This window comes from Otolemur garnettii, unplaced genomic scaffold (genome assembly GCF_000181295.1).
Source record: "Otolemur garnettii isolate 467f Iridium unplaced genomic scaffold, OtoGar3 scaffold00117, whole genome shotgun sequence".
Classification (NCBI taxonomy): domain Eukaryota; kingdom Metazoa; phylum Chordata; class Mammalia; order Primates; family Galagidae; genus Otolemur; species Otolemur garnettii.
The window spans coordinates 5,664,529-5,675,248 of record NW_003852512.1 but is presented as its reverse complement, the minus strand read 5'-3'; the positions used below and the strand labels follow the sequence as shown (position 1 = coordinate 5,675,248).

The 10,720-nt window shown below is 36.4% G+C and overlaps 1 non-coding gene across 1 annotated transcript; it reads left to right on the top strand.

Moving 5' to 3' along the window:
• The first annotated feature begins 1,004 nt into the window (after positions 1–1,004).
• On the top strand, positions 1,005–1,111 carry LOC111727674. Its single transcript, XR_002775165.1, has one exon. It is a non-coding gene; the product is annotated as a U6 spliceosomal RNA (small nuclear RNA).
• The last annotated feature ends 9,609 nt before the right edge of the window (positions 1,112–10,720 follow it).

Sequence of the window (10,720 nt, the reverse complement as noted above, 5' to 3'; positions counted from 1 at the left end):
CAATCTTATTGATTATAGGCATGAATTTCGTGTCCATAAGGCTATGCATTATATCATTCTGATGGTTTCAATGGGTTTTTGCAGAATTTGAAGCATGTATGTGGCATGTACAGCTATCAGGTGGCATATCCCAGTTGCAATTACTGCTTATTTCTTAAAAATTAAATGGATAATTTCTCAGTATTCTGTGGAGGCATTAAGGGAGACTATTGGAAAGCTAATAATTAATGCATGATCACTGCTCCATTTGTACTTTATGTCATCACAAAAGGAAGCACATCATTGGCACATATTGTAGCTTGCCAAGTATGTGGCCCAGAGGATGGCACTTTTTAACATTATTGGAAGTGGTATGGACGGAACTAGTGAGTACTTATTCCATCTTCCAAAATTCATCTCTGCAATTAGACATTGTCGAATTCATATGAATGTGGATAAAGCGTACAAAATGAAATTTAACTGTTACTCCAGGGTGGAAAATTGGTTCTTATGGAAAGAAAACCTGAAAATTTTGCCAGATCTGATTATACACACCTATCCAAGGACAGACATGCTCTTCTTAGCCTAATTTGTTTCGAAATTTTCTGCAGTATTATACTTATATCTGACCTTCCTCTAGCACTGTTTGACTTCTCAGGTTGTGTTGAAATCCCACCCACTCTGTCAGCATCCTGTCTTTCTCTGCTCTTACATTTATGTATCTTTATTTTTTGTTTCAGGCTTCGCAAATTTAGAAGAACCTTATACTTCCAACAGAGTGAGAGGGGTTATATCCTCACAGAAGTGACACATGATTTCCTTATTATAAAAACATGCTCTAGTTTTTTTAGACAAAATAATTGATTATATGAATAAGAACATGGCATGTCAAATAAAAAGTTGCTGCCATATTTTCAGAGATGTGGAAATTTAATGTTCTGAGACTAGCTAAAATAAAACTAAATACTTCCTCAAGGATTTTTTCAAATAACTAGAATATTTTTTCCAGTAATGATAAAACCATAGTGCTCGCTTCGGCAGCACATATACTAAAATTGGAGCGATACAGAGAAGATTAGCATGGCCCCTGAGCAAGGATGACGTGCAAATTCGTGAAGCATTCCATATTTTTAAAAAAATGATAAAACCATATATATCAATACTATGTGTGTGTGTTTTCTGTTCAATTAGTGTGAGTGAAGTCAAAACAGAGCACATAGGTATGAATGCTTCACTTAAAAGACATACACTGGCTAAAAGGTTGAAAATACACAAGCCAAATATTTGTTGTGTTGTAGAGGAATGCACACCATGCTTGCTTGCAAAGGACAGTTACTGATTCTTACCACATTAAAAGGAAATGCTGAGAACAGGACAGTCCTGGCAAGCCTGGAGACGTCTTGTGACATGGGGGCAATCCCCCAAGTAACTCAGTGTTCCAGAATGAGATAAGATCGGTCACTTACTAGTAAGCATGTGTTAAACATTGATGCTTGGTACTTCTTCATGGGGATTGTGGGGAAAGCACACGTGAGGAAAGAGCACGTGGCAATCCTTATGCCTGCAGCCCGCATATGTAATTACCGTAACGCTCCACACCTGTTGTGTATAACCTTAATCAATAGCCATTGTGGAGGGGACTCTGGGCTCCCCTGCACTCATGGTTGGCCCACCTCCCACAAGCTTGTACTTCTAATCCATGTCATGCCTGGTTCCTCCCTGCGATTGAGACCAGGGCCTTAGGGGTTGGGACATTGTGTCTAAGAAACACATCTCAATTATAAGCCCTCATACCGTATCAAGGTAAAAGAATGGAAAAAAATTTTCTATGAAAATACATACCTAAAGCAAATAGGCATAGCCACTTTCAAACCATTCCTACCATAGAATGTACTTGTAAGCAACAATGGTAAAAAAGGCTAAGGTACTCATTGTATAATAATAAAGGGAGAAACTCAACAAGGAGATGTAACAACTCTAAATATCTGTATATCTAAAACAGGAGATCCAAAATTTCAAAAGCAAATTTCACTAGATCTAAGCAAAGAAATAAACAGTATCATCTTAATTTCTGAGGTCTTCAACAGAACTGGACAGATCCATGAAGCAGAAAATTAATGCAGAAACACTCAATTTAAATTAGGCTCTAGAAAAAATAGACCAAACAGCCATTTACAGAACATTTTCCCCTCAAATTCCTAAATATACATTTGTCTCATTAGCACATTGGACATTTTCCAAGACTGATCATATTAGGCCACAAATCAAATCTCAGAAAATTCAAAAAAACTCAAAATCATGCCATGTATATTCTCAGACCAAAGTGAAGTTAAACTAAAAATCTATTCCAACAGAAGAATTCAAATCTAAACACAGTCAGAGAAATCAGACAACGTGCTGCTGAATAATCCTTGGCTCTATGATAAAATTAAGACGAAAATCAAAAGTTTCCTCAAACTGAATGACAAATGGGATAGAAACTACAGAGAACTCCAATAGTAAAAACAAATCAGAAAATGGGTAGAAAGTATAAATAGTAGTTTATCAAAACAAGATAAAGGGCCATAAAACAATGTTCAACATCAGTAATCATTAGGGAAATACAAATTAAACTGAGATAGCACATTATCATTTGTAAGTGGCCATTATTAAAAATTCAAAGAAAATCATATTGTGGCATAGTGGCGGGGAAAAAGGCCCACTTACATACTGTTGATAGGACTGCAGACTAGTATGTCATGATGGAAAACAGTTTGGAGGTTCTACAAAATACTACAAGGCTAAAAGTAAACCTGCCATTTGATTCAGTAATCCCACTACTGCATATCTACCCAAAGGACCATAAATTATTTTATCATAAAGACATATACACTCAAATATTTACAATCACAATTCATGAGTGCATAGAGAAAATGTGGTATGTATAAATGTAATGTATATGTGTGTGTATATATATGGTGTGTATATACACACACACACACATATATACATATACAAATATACACCATTGCAGTACTATGCAGCCATCAAAAGGAATGGAATAATGTCGTTTGCAGCAACTTAGATGGAACTGGAAACCATTATGCTTAGTGAAGTTTCTTGGGTGTGGAAAAACAAACACCATATGTTCTCACTATTAAGTGGGATCTAAACGAGGTGTATAGGCAGCCAAAAGGAGAAGTAAATGACATTGGAATCCTAGAAGGAAGAGGTTAGTGTGGCAAAGGAAAATTTACCTATTGGATACAGCAAACACTGTTCTGGTAACAGGCATAGCAATATGCCTGACTTGAGCATTAGATAAGATATCCATGTAACAAAACCTTAGTACTCCCTTAGTACTGTGAATATTAAGAAATGAATGACACGAGAGGATGTAATGGTATAATTTATAATGGGGCTTTCTACTGCGGGACAACTTCTTATAACTTACATGTAATTATGCTAAATTATCAAATATTGGCGTAGAATAATAAAAATGAGCTAACATCTATTAAGGATTGGTTTGGTACCAAGAAACTGTTCTGTATATTTTACATTCACTAACTCACAAAACAACCCTGTAAGCCATTGTTATCACCATTTTACAGATAAGGAAACTGAGACATGCTGTGATTAAGAACTTTGCTCAAAGTAACACAAATAATGAGTGTAGAACCAGCAATTAAATCCAAGTAGTTCAGCTCCAGAACCTATACTATTAACACTGACTATCGGATTCTCATTAATGGTTACTAAGAGCATTTTGAAAGTTCTTAAAATTATGTGCCATGTTTGTAGATACATAGGAAAAGGATCATTCCTTTTGAGACTACAATCAAAGTACACCACATTGTGGCATTTTATTTCTGGGCAACATCTATGTTTTTGTTTTGTTTTGTTTTGTTTTTTTGAGACAGAGTCTCATTTTGTTGCCTTCAGTAGACTGCAGTGGCATCATAGCTCACAACAACCTCAAACTCTTGAGCTCAAGCAATCTTCTTACCTCAACCTCCTGAGTAGCTGGGACTACAGGCACCTGCCTCATGCCTGGTTATTTTTAGAGAAGGGGTCTCCCTCTTGCTCAGGCTGGTCTTGAACTCCTGAGCTCAAGGCACTTTGGCCTCTCAGAGTGCTAGGATTATAGGTGTGAGCCACGGCATCCAACTTCATTTACATTTTCCTGAGCACTTCACTCATTAGAGTGGCTAAGAGTCAGGATTAAGAAGAATCCTGGGCTTCAGAAATTCCTTTAATATCCTGAGTGTAAAATGCCTACTTCAAGATGGTAATGTTTTATTCCCTTTCAATGTCATGAAAATTAGCAGATACTGTTGGACCCTAGCCTGTTCCTAGCCAAGTTCATAAGCATAAAATGATCATTTAATTCTTTTTCTTTTCTTTTTTTTTTTTTTTTTTGCGGTTTTTGGCCAGGGCTGGGTTTAAACCCACCACCTCCAGCATATGGGGCCGCTGCCCTACTCCTTGAGCCACAGGTGCCGCCCAATCATTTAATTTTTTGTCATATGCAAAGCAAAGACCCTCATGAAAAAAAAAAAGCCTGTAAGTTTTTTATAAACTATTTTTGTACTTCAAATTTTGCTTGTGGGGGTTCCAGATGAATTGACTAGCTTTATTGATGGATAGTAACATTGCTTTTGGAATGCTTTTGAAAATGTTTCAGTCCTGGCCCTCTTCAGGTTTGAATACACTTATTAAAATTAAAGCTATTCATCACATTAATGCTCTACTGTCATTTATAGTTAAGAAATAAAATGTGTTCTATTTTCTTGGAAAAAGTAACAAGGTAAAATAGATGCTAGTACTGAGGCAAAGCATCACAGCCAGTATCCCCTACAAGGGGCCAATAGTATTGATAGGGAAAATTACATACAAAATATTTCACAAGTAAATGTTTGTGCTAAAACATGCTGCATTTCAGAATTAAAGTTGCTCATTATCCCCCTAAGAGGACAGTCCAATGTAAATGCCATTATGCTTTTATTATTATTACGAGGTATAGAAGTAAAAGTAGAAAGAATGTTAAACTAAGAATTTTCATAAATCCTTTGGTTTTTGTATCATCGAATGCAACAGTCCTCAACCTGTGGTTGTGACCCACAAGAACTGTGTTAAAGGCTCGCGGCATTAGGAAGGGTGAGAAGCACTTATCAGTGCCACACCACCACTTGTTCCAACCACAATTGTTTTCTGATAATTTGTAGAATATGCTGGTCTCTCTGGTTCTACTATATATTTTTACTTGCTATTTCTTAAATCTGGAATTGTCCCCTTTCTTTCTTTTCTTTTTTTTTTTGTTAACCAGGGTGGAGCCTTCTTGTTTTTAGGTCTCCTTTTGAACATAACCCCTCTGAGAAACCTTTTCTGATCATTTATAAAAAAGTATCTCCACTGCAATCCCATTACTAGGCATCTAACAAAAAGAAAACCACTATTTTATTATAAGAACATTTACACTAGATTGTTTTTTAATTGAGACAGAGTCTCACTTTGTCACCCTCAGTAGAGCGCTGTGACATCATAGCTCACAGCAACCTCCAAGTCTTGGGCTTAAGTGATTCTCTTGCCTCAGCCTCTCTAGTAGCTGGGACTACAGGTTCCCACCACAACACTGGGCTACATTTTTTTTGTTTGTTTACTAGGCTCGAGCTGGGTTCGAATCCACCAGCCTCAGAGCTTGTGGCTGGCACCCTAACCACTGAGCTACAGGCACCCAGCTTACACTAGATTATTTATTGCAGCTCAGTTTACAATCACCAAGATGTGGAAACAACCTAAGTTCCCATAAACCTATGAATGGATTAATGAACTGTGGTATATGCATACCATGGACTACTATTCAGCCATAAACATGATGGAGCTTTTATATCTTTTGTATTAACTTGGATAGAGTTGAAACATATTGTTCTTAGTATAGTATCACAAGAATGGAAAACCAAGTATCGAATGTACTCAATATTAATATGAAGCTAGTAGACAAACACATGCATGCCCACACAATAGAGTAATTCAATTTGATTCAAGGGGTGGAGGGGGGGAAGTGGGTAGAGAGTGGAGGTGGGAAGGGGATTGTGGTGCTCCCACCTAATGGGCACAATGTATATGGCACACCTCCTAGGTGAGGGGCAGAACTGCAACAGGGATTTTACCTAACAAATGCAAACACGTAATTGTCTATACCCTCATATTAGTCTGTAATTAAAAAAAAAAAACTTCCAATTTTATTTCCTATCACATAACACTCTTTGATTTTCTTTTCCTTGAAAGTGCTTGTCACAAGCTTTATTGTATTTGCAGTACCCTTTCTGGCTCTCCTACTAGAATGTAAGTTCCACAGGAAAGGAGACCTTGGAAATCTTCTTATTCACTGTTATATCCCCAGTGCCTGGCATTCAGAAGATATTATGTAAATATTTATACACTGAATAAGCAAATGTTCCCCCAATATCTACTATCCAAATGTCTAGGCATGTTGCTTAACGTCTTAGTGTCAAAATGTTCAGGTCTGGTGAATTATCTGAGACAGCCTACCTTAATATTCATCAGAAAGAATGCAGAAAAAACAATATGATAATTACATTGTGGCATGAGATGTGCTATGAGGATGGGCATGAGAGGCTATTAAGTATTATGGAAAATGTAGTTTACTGAAGGAATTATAGGACACGCGAAAGAGGTTTTGATACTTGACATTCTTTCTCCATGATGTCTCTGATCAGCCTCCTAGCTGAGGGCTGCTATTTCTACCCTTTGTTTACATAGCATTTGATCTTTTCGTCCTTCCAGTATCTTCCAATGATTTCAGATCTGTGCCCAAATCTGTATGTAAACAAGTAAATATCTTGAATACAACAAGTTTCAACCACTGTAGAAGAAAATTTGATAACTAGCTGTTACTAATCCAGCGTGTCCAGAATGCCCACCATTATTCTCCCCGATAGATATTCTAATAAGTACAACGGGGCTCTGTGCCTGTAGCTCTGTGAGTAGGGTACCCATGACATACACGGAGGCTGGTGGGTTTCAGCCCAGGCTGGGCCTGCTAAACAATGACAACTGCAACCAAAACATAGCCAGGCATTGTGGCAGGCACCTGTAGTCTCAGGTACTCGGGAGGTTGAGGTAAGAAAATCGCTTAAATCCAAGAGTTTCAGGTTGCTGTGAGCTGTGACGTCATAGCACTTTACCGACGGCAACATAATGAGACTCTATCTCAAATAATAATAATGATAACGATAAATACAATTGTCACCATTTTGTTACATTGCTGGGTGGGTTTGTTTGTTCATTTGTTTATTTTTGATCTAGAATATGCTAACCCTGACAGCCAGAGCTGTCATGAAAATAACACAAATTAATACTTGTGAAAAAATCAATTTATTTAAATATTTACTTACCTAACACTATATGTTGCACACCATGCTAGATATTAAGCATAAAACAATGGTTCTACCCATGAACCCATAGGAAACTACAGAGTGCAATGACAAGTTAACTACATGCATCAAATAATAACTCATATATACTATCAAAATGACTATGACTGTTAATGTTTTGGTGACTCTGAAATTCTGAAAATGGCAAATAAATAACAAACTTTTAATATATTTTAGGTGTTATTTCAGAAAGAATTGTATGAGTCTTTGTCCAGCTGTTTATCATCTTCTGTTACTCAAAATTTTCAAATATTTCAGATGTAAGTCAAACATGACTTGGCTTAGAATAAAAGCCAGGTCCACAGCATTACTTGTATTTAGATAGCTCAGTCCCTTGAGTCTTCCCACCAACTCTGAAAGCAGTGCTCCCAGCATATCTGTCAAGTTCTCCCAAGGACCATTAGAAGAGAACCATGCCACCTTGTCCTGCTCATCCAAATCCTACCAGAGGCTGATAGAAAATACAATATGGTAATTACACTGCAGTGAGAGAGATGCTATGAGAATGGGCATGAGAGGCTATAGGAATATAGATAAAATGTCCCTCTGGTGAAATTGAAAAATCAGGAAGTCTTCTAGAAAATGCTGGTTTTCCCTTAGGTTCTTAAAGAATGATGTGAACCTGATGGGAAAAAAGACTGAATAAAGATATGAAAGGATTTCCACAAGTCAAGAGAACATTATGTGAAATGGTCGAGAAATACGAGAGCCATTGCAGTCAGTTTCATCATGGAGGTGAACTAATAGTAAATTATGAAAAAGAAAAAGAGTGGAACCAATGAGGTAAGCCAGGGTTTGGGGTACCTTATTCTTTAAGGAGTAAAAGAGCCATATAAAGGTTTCAAACACGTGAGGAGTGATTAATCCCATTCAAGTGTATACAGAGAGGAAGAACAGAAGCAGAGAGAGACCAAGAGTTGGAACTTCTGCATAAATCTGTGATGATCTGGCCGAGGCTGATTGTAGGAGTAGAACAGCATAGAGCCTGAAGAGATGTTCTGATAAAAGGAATACGTTCTAATGTTTAATAGCAGAGATAGGTGCTTATAGTTAATGACAATGTATTATATTTTTCTTTTCTTAATGATCAATTGAAAAATTTAAGAAAATATCAATAACCAAGCAGAAAATTCGAACATACAAATGATTTTTTATTAAATCATAATTGTATACATCAATGCGTGTATGGGGTACAATGTGCTGATTTTATATACAATTTGGGATGCTTACATCAAACTGGCTAACATAGATAGAAGAGCTGAAATGTACCCAATGCATATAAATGATAAATACTTCGGTGATGGATACCATGAAAAGAACTGACTTAATCATTACATATTCTATGCATGTAAAAAATTTTCACATGTGTCCCATAAGTATGTACAAACTATGATGTATTTAAAAATACAAAGCGATTTTTCTAAGAGGAAACATAAACTGGGTGTTACGACCCAGATACTAACCTCAGCTCCAGTATTTGCCAGTTAGGTAGCCTTGCCCATGTTGCTTAATCTCTTCAAGTCTCAATTTCTGCATCTTGCCAATGAAAATGAGTTTTCCCATTCAACTCACAGGTGGTGTGTATATAAAAACATATATAAAGAGCAAAGTATACATAAACCCTTCAAACCACAAATGCAAGGGATTATGAATTAGTTCTCTGAACCATGGTCTTTGTTGAATAATTATTTAATGCCCAACCAACCTTTACTGTCACATATTCTGTCACTTATTTCTCTTAATTCTGATGAAAATATTTACACTTAAATACTTTTCTGAAAGCAAAAAACAAAAAATCTCTTAAACTTCCAATGGCTATTAGGCTCAGAATAGCAATTTATTCAATGGACTAGGAAGATAACAGAAAAAAAAATAACTGCAAAAGGAAAAGAAATCCCTAGGTAATTCTTAGAAAAATATACAAACACATTTATGTTTACCTATAACCATCTCCTAAACAGATATTCAACTTCACATCACAAAGTTCTATGATGTGCAAGTTCCCCATGATCAGCACTATGGAGAACAGAGGAATGAATCAGAGCTGCCATCTACCCTCAAGAAGACAAAACTCAGTGGCAATATAATTCAAAACTGTATATTATTATAACACAAGGTGAAAATACAATGTGCCAATGAAAGGGATGTGCCCAGTGTGCCCAAGAGTAACTTGAATTCCAAGCAGAGTATTACAGGAGATTATGATGCACTGACCAAAGCAACCTCAGAAAGCCATAGGTTAGAATCCATAATCTGTCCCTTGTTGAATATGTGACCATGGCTGAATCACTTTAGTCCTATTATCTTAAGTAATAGATATAGTTTTACTGATGATAGTATTATCATCAGTAAAATACACATGATAATAAAATCTTTGCCTCTTAAAATTTTGTGAGAATTCAATGAGAAAGCATAGCAAATTAGGCCTACATAAATCTGTAGTAGACATAACTTCAGCAAATGGTTCTTTTAGGCAGAAATATTTTCTGAAAATTAAATGTATGTCCCTTCATCCTGTTTGGAGGGGAAAGTAGAGAACTGTAAATCCCTGTGTCATTAAAAATAATCTTCTAGGCAGAGTGAGGGATGACTTCAGAAATGTCCCACAATAGTAAGCTGTCTTCACTTCAAAGCTTTGCCCTGGGCCTTCAACCAGCTGGTTAGCTTAGCCAACAGTGCCTTTGAGATCATTTAGTAAACATAACATCAGAATAACAAAGTTCAGTGCTAGGCACTCAGTATATTCTCACAAAAACATTTTCGAGGGAACATAGTATTGCAACAGCCTAACTTGCGTAAAGAATTTTAAAGAGATTGTTTTTGCCAACATTATTTCCAATGTCATAGCAGGCCATTGACTGGGAGTGAGTCATAAGAAAAAAAATCTGAATACTTCTTTTCTACAGTACAATACCTATGCTATTAAAATCAAAAGCACTTATTTCCAGCTGTTAAAAAAATGACCTGATCTTTCCTCTTTGCAGTAATACGTTAGTTATAAAGAAGTTTGATGAGGCTTCAGTAACTGCTGCTAAAGGTAAGATAAAATTAAACATCCTGCAACTTTTCATTTCTGTCATTGACCACAAGTGTAATCATTTTTTTGTTCATGATACTCAAACTGGCAATTTAGGTAGGAATTCTTTTCTTAAAGTGGCATATATGGTTAACTGAATAAACCCATGCATCTAAGTTTTAGTAATGTCACTGATTGAAACTTCAAAATGGCAGGCATAATTTCTATCCTCTAAGGATCAACACCCAAATTGGCTATGGGAGAAAAACAAAATGAGAAATTAAAAGCA